General features: G+C 41.3%; 1 pseudogene; it reads right to left on the reverse strand.

Moving 5' to 3' along the window:
* Window positions 1-5,986: 5,986 nt before the first annotated feature.
* LOC109246873 (60S ribosomal protein L37a-like) lies at window positions 5,987-6,253 on the reverse strand (annotated as a pseudogene).
* Window positions 6,254-6,482: the final 229 nt, after the last annotated feature.

The raw sequence follows: 6,482 nt of genomic DNA on the forward strand, positions 1-6,482 counted from the left end.
CCTCATTCACTTCCTTCTGGCACAGTAGACTCAGATGTTCCTCTGACAGGCCAAGTATGTTTCTGCCTCTGGCTTTTGCAGTTGGTGTTTCCCCTGCTTTGAACATTCTTTTCCCCAATATTTGTAAGGCTTGCTCCCTCATCATGTTCAGATTTTTATTTAAATGTCATTTTTAAAGGCCTTCTCATATCAGTTATTAAAACTTCTGCCACCTCGGGGCACCTGGGTGGCTCAGTTGGTTAAGTGCCCAACTCTTGATTTCGGCTCAGGTCATGATCCCAGGGTCATGGGATCGAGCCTAGCGTTGAGCTCAGCACTGAAGGTGGAGCCTGTTTAAGATTCTCTCTCTCTCCCTCTGCCCTTCTCCCGTGCTCGTGTTCTTTCTGTCTCTAAAAACAAAACAAAACAAAACAACCCAAAAACAAAAAAACTGCAACCATCTTATGCCTTGCTTTATATTTTTCCATGGCACTTTTAACCTCCTGACCTGGTAGCTATTTTACTTAATTGTTTGTTGCCTGTCTCTCTTCTAAAATGTAAGCTCTGTCATGGTGGGGGTTTTGACTTCTTTGAACCCAGCACATACAGCAGTGCCTGGCACTTAATAGGTGCTTAGTAAATATTTGAATATATGAATGTATGAATAAAATTGGATGGTCATCTAAATGTGACCTGTACAATTTTCCAGCAGGTATGAACTAAGTTAGTGTTGTAGAGCATTAGGTTTCTGTTTTTTAACACAGGAATTCTATCTTATAAAAGTAAAAGGTATTCTTCACATTGATTAGATAGACATTATTATAACTGGTGAGCCAACATAGGGAATTAAATAAAATTAGTCAAGCCAAAGGTTACACTTTTCATTGTTCATTTATAACTCTTTTTCCAAAATAGATTTTTGTTCCCTGTCACTTCAGTGGTTTTGAATGCTTCCCTATATTTTTTGGCTCAAAAATGGATTATCTCTGTAGGTCATCTGTAGAAAAGTGGAATTCGTCACATTTATAAATGATCTTTTGAATGCCAACACAGATAGCAGAGTAGAGGAAAGTTAGCTAAAGTTAGGTTTTTGAGTAATTCTCCAGGTCTGAGTGGTTTCAAACTGTAGGGTGCATAGGAACCCCCTGGGGCTGGTTGTTCAATACAACTTCCCTGGCTCCACTCCAGACTTGCTCTTCTAGAATTTCTGACAACCGGCCCTGGGAATCTGCACAATGCCCCCAGGGATTCTGATGTAGGAGCTCCTGGACTTGCCTTTGAGATATGCAGCTTTGATCATTCAAAAGATGTCTAGTGTCTTTCCTAGAAATCAAGCAAAGGTTCATGGTAAGAAGAAAAGTATCATAAATTTCATACCTGTGGAGACCAATTATCTTGCTATGAATGGTGGCTTGTCTGCAAACTGTCCCCAATCCCCAGGGTGCCATCTTACATATGTGCTGTGGCGTACAAGGGGAAAGCAGTAATTTCAACTAAGCTCTGCTTGATCAATAGTAACCTATCACCTTTACTGAAAAAATAATTCTGAGGAAATGTCACATAACTGTAGGTGGTTAGAATCACCTCCTAGCCGTGTTTGCTGACTTATCATGATCTACTCCACAAATGACTGCATTTTTTTGGTCCTGGGGTTTTGTCTCCTTGCTCTTTCTTTGTCCTAAGGGAATCAGGTGGTGAAAGGGGTCAGAGTATGACACACCGTTACCATGGAGACCAGAAGCTACTCAGCTCCTGTGTGGGTTGTTTCACCACCCACCCCCCCTTTCCAACCAGCTGTTATTTCACCAGAGTAAAAGGTTTTTACCAAGTGGAAATACGAGCCTTTGAATCCTTTTCCTTTAGCTGTAGCTTGAGCGAGAGAGGAACGCCACAGATCACTTTTCATTATTTTGAGACAAAGTGCCAAGAAAATGTTGGGTTTGGGGTGGTGAAATTTCCTGTCATCATGGTGTTTGGTTTCTGGACTTGTAGTTATTTTGTTTTAAGCTTTTGGTTAGCATATTATAATCATGAGTGGGAAGACGTGGAGTGCTTTTAAGCACTCACCTCCTGCTATGAGAGAAGGAAATGGCTATGTTCATAATTGCAAATTATTTGATAAAATTCTATCCACCCCTTTGAGGACTTACTATATCCAGGCACCCTTCTAAGTACTTAACATGTATTATTTCATTTAACCCCACCTCAGACTATGAGGTGAATTTTATTATATCCATTTTATAGGTGAGGAAGCTGAAACACACGGAGTTTAAGGGACATGTGCATGCAGACTTTCTAGTGAGGAAACCAGAAGAAGAGTAAGGGACACAGAGGATCCACACTTGGACTAGGATCACTGCTCCAGAGAAGCTACTGCTGAATCCATTGTGTGTATTGTGATAGCGCTGCTCTATAACTGTAACCAAGGTCATGTTCGTGTTAGATATGAGTGTGTAAGTCACAAGGCTAAATCAATAGTTATTCCAGCAAGTTGTGAAATATCCTGGACTTCTGGTATAGTTGACACCCTGGTGCCTGGACCACAGCCTCTGGGCCCAGCTCTCATTTCAGTGGTAGTTGTGGTGGGCAGGTCTGCTGTAGCTTAGTCTCACCTCAATCCAGCCAACCACCACCTGGAGCCCAGTTATGGGTCTTTCTGTGCTTTATCCTAGGGTCTTCTCTGACTCTAGGGGCTTCTTATGTTGTGCACAAGAGCATCTAGATATTGCAGGAGAGTTCATGTGCTTAGGGACAACTCTTAGACAATGGGGGTGGAGGTGGGAGATTAGTGCGTAAATGCTCCAGCCTCCTATTGACAGCTGGGTAATTCCACAAGGCATTTTATATGCTTCTCCAAGGTCCTGGTAGAGACAAGAATCCGTCCTTGAGGAATCCATCTGTGACCTCGAAAAGACAACTTACAATAATTTTTCTATCTCCTGTCTCACTCTCTCCACTTATTTGCTCCTGTTTCCTGGGATCAGTTCCTAAATAAACTATGTACAGCCAAGTCTTTGTCTCAGGTTCTGATTTCTGGAAGGAACCCAAACAAAGAAACAGAGTCATTTATCAGTGTTCAAAATTGTGATGATTATGCTATAGGGAGAGTATAGAACCAAAGTATGATCAAGTCCATGTGCTCAAGTCACACTTGTGTGTGTGTGTTTGGATTCTGGCTCTGTCACTATATACTTCATAACACTGTCAATCAGATATTTTGAGCCTCAGTAACCTCAAATGAAAAACTGGGAAAAAAAAACTACTACCTTGTAGAATTGTTGTGAGCTTGCTCAGAACCCTGACAGACCAGTCTTGGTGTGACTGTTACCCTGTCCCACCTGTGGACTCCCACCCCTCATGACCAGGTATTAGGTGATGCTAAGCTGGGAAGGAGGGAGAGCGTGAGATAGTCATGAAGATGTGCATGTGACAAATCAGCACTCAGAACATGCATTTTGTTTTTTTGGGAGAATAAGGAGAACTAAATGCTGGCTAGTGATCTCTGTTTATAAAATATGGCAGAGGATTTGTGAGTCTATGTTGTCTCAACATTCTTATAAGGAATTTTATAAAAAGTATCTGCTTTCTTCCATTCTGCTTAGACAAAAGAACTCTGAGTCTACTGTAACATACAGAGAACTCTAGAGACTCCCAAAATGCCAAGAGCTTCTATGTAAATTACACCTCCATTTATTAAAATGCTTCTACTTTATTAAACTTTCTGTCTCTTGCTGTTAAAGAGATGTTACAGTGAATGGGAACAAAAGTGGGTGAGTGTGAAATGGATCTAAAGTTGCCATGGAAACAGGTGGTAAAACCAATCAGTGAAGAGATATGTGTTCATCTAGGAAGTCTTCAAATTGCCCCCAAAGGCCATCTGACTATAAGTGAGCTGCATAACCATAGCTGATGCCCTGTGCCACTGTGCAGCCCTAAATCTAGGTAAGGGTAAGAGAAAGCTTATCTTTCACAGACAGCTATATGACTCTGAAGATAATAGAAGTCATCTATGCGTCGATTCCCTCCTCTGCCTTTGCAAATAACAGGAGACGTAGTGAGGAAGGCAATAATAATGACTTACATGTGAATTGCTCTTTCCGTATTTCCAAGGGGTTTTGTGTTCACTGACCCATTTGATTCTATAAGACAGGCGGTCTTGGCCATACGACACCAGTATCACAAAGAGCACAGAGGCACAGACAAATTTGTTTAAAGTCATACAAATAGTAAGTAATTAAAATGGAACTAGATTCCTGAACTCTTGTTTGTGCAACTTGTTTTATTTTCTGCTAAGACATAGCCCAGAGATATAGTGGAAGAGAATAGAAGACTTGGATGTCAGTTCCTCTGCCACTGGGAAGAAATCCTAACGGTGCTGTTGGGAGCTCAGGTTGGAGTGCTAAACGTGGGTCCTCTTCCTCTCCTTTCTGTCCTCCATTTCTGCCCTTATCCAAACCTCAATGTTTTTTTTCCCCCTGCAGCAGTTTTTCCTCCATAAAAGTTTTCTGAAGTTAAATTATAGCCACATATATATCCTTCTCAGAGTAACTCAGATGGTAGTGAAATATTGTGATTTATAAGAAATATATATTGGTCATTCAGATGACCAAATCATCCAAGGTTCCTGGCTTAAAAGTTCCCCAAACTCTTGGAATTTCTTGAGTGATACAAATAACAGAAACATAGTATTGGGTCTCGGGCCCTCAGCTTCTGAAAGTGCATAGAGCCATAAAGGTGAAATGGGTATTAAAGGAGTTAAAACCAAAGCAAAGCACCACTGCTTTATACAGGTAAAGGTCATACACACTGCAATATGCTTTCTTACTTTAGTCCTTCTCTATACTTAGGGTAGGTGAACTGCTATCACAAATACACTCTCAAATGAGTAATGGCTTAAGCACAATAAAAGAATATTCCTGACTCATGTCATAGGCCTCAAAGGGTCGATAGGTCAGAGATGCTGTTCTCCACTTATCCTTAGGCTTGAGGCTAATGGAAATCCTACCTTCTTCAAGGAGTGGCTTCCAAGTTCATCCTGAGGGTGTTTCTATTTCAGTAAGCCAGAAGAGGAGAGGCTTAGCTTGTTTTTATGGGCCAGGCTTGGATCACAGGCTTTCATATTCAGTGGCTTCACCTAATTGGAGGGGAGTGGGAAATCCAGTCTGGGTGCCTAGGAAGAAGAAGAGACTATGGACTCTGGAGCATAGCTTCCAATCTGGGATAACTTTCCCCTTCATCACCCCAATAACCTAGGTTTCACTGTAAATAAAGTGTTACGTGGAGATACCAATGAAAGCAAAGAAAAGCAAATTTATGAATGCTTTCTTTATTCCCAAACAGAAGTTTATCTTTGGAGGTATCAACCAGTAATCTTGTGGTCTCTTTACTCCCCTCTTCCCTTCAGCTGCAAAATGTTCTTGGGGGGAAAAATAAACTGTCACAGAGACTCTGCCTAAAGGCAAACAAAAGAAGGGGGAGATACTGGCTCACCAAGGAAGGTTTGTAATATTCAAGATTTTCAGACTTGGGTGGACAGTACATCTCATCTCAAGTTCGTTTGCATATTCATTTCCCCGGTGACTGGTTCTAAGGGAGAAAGCCTGAGGCTTTTGCAATTGAAGGGGAGGAGGACCAGAACAGTTAAGGGGCTCTGGGAAAGGAGACATTCTCAGGGCTTGGTTTTGAGTGGGGACTTATGAATCGTCCCGTAGGGGGTGTGATTTGTCAGGTTCCTTTGAAATCACTGATGCCACATAGTCCAACACTTCTTTGTACTTCCTCATTAGGCTGATGGCACCACCGCATCTTTTGCCCACCATGCTGGGTTTTGTTTTAATTTTTACTTTTGTCTCACAAATGAACTGCCTTCCTTCCTTCCTTCCTTCCTTCCTCTTTTCTTTCTTTCTTTCTTTCTTTCTTTCTTTCTTTCTTTCTTTCTTTCCTTATTTATTGTTACCTAAATTAACCCATTTATTGTAGGCTAGCAATGTTTCAAATGGCGGAGCTTCTACTGCCCTTTCAATTCCTTCAGCCTTCGGATGGCAGATTTTCCTGTGACAGCAGAAGTGATGTTATAGGCTCAGGCACCACCAGCTACACCCTAGTGTCAGACCCCCACAGCTCATCTTTTCATTTTGGTTTTGCCACAGAAGGAGAAAGTGTGCTCTGTATGCTGGGTTATTTCAGTTTTCTTCACCATTTTTTTTCTGAAGGAGGAACCATAGTGGGTCCTGTATTTACCTACAATTCCTACTTTCTTGGTGCATTTAGCCATGTCACTGGAAACCAGTTCTGAGCCCAGAGAGACAAATGAACTCCTTTAAAAGCAGCTCTTGGTTTCCTCTTCTCATTACGTGTCTTTCAGAAATTCCTCTTACAACCTTCTGCAGAGTGTCGTGTGTATAATTTCCTTATATTAGGAAACCATAAACTGGAAGGTAAATAACAAATATAACCAGTATAAGACCACAAACACAGGTAATGTGTAAAAATTGTGATAAAAT

The sequence above is a fragment of the Panthera pardus genome, unplaced genomic scaffold (assembly GCF_024362965.1).
Source record: "Panthera pardus isolate Hobbes unplaced genomic scaffold, ASM2436296v1 HiC_scaffold_13, whole genome shotgun sequence".
NCBI classification, from domain to species: domain Eukaryota; kingdom Metazoa; phylum Chordata; class Mammalia; order Carnivora; family Felidae; genus Panthera; species Panthera pardus.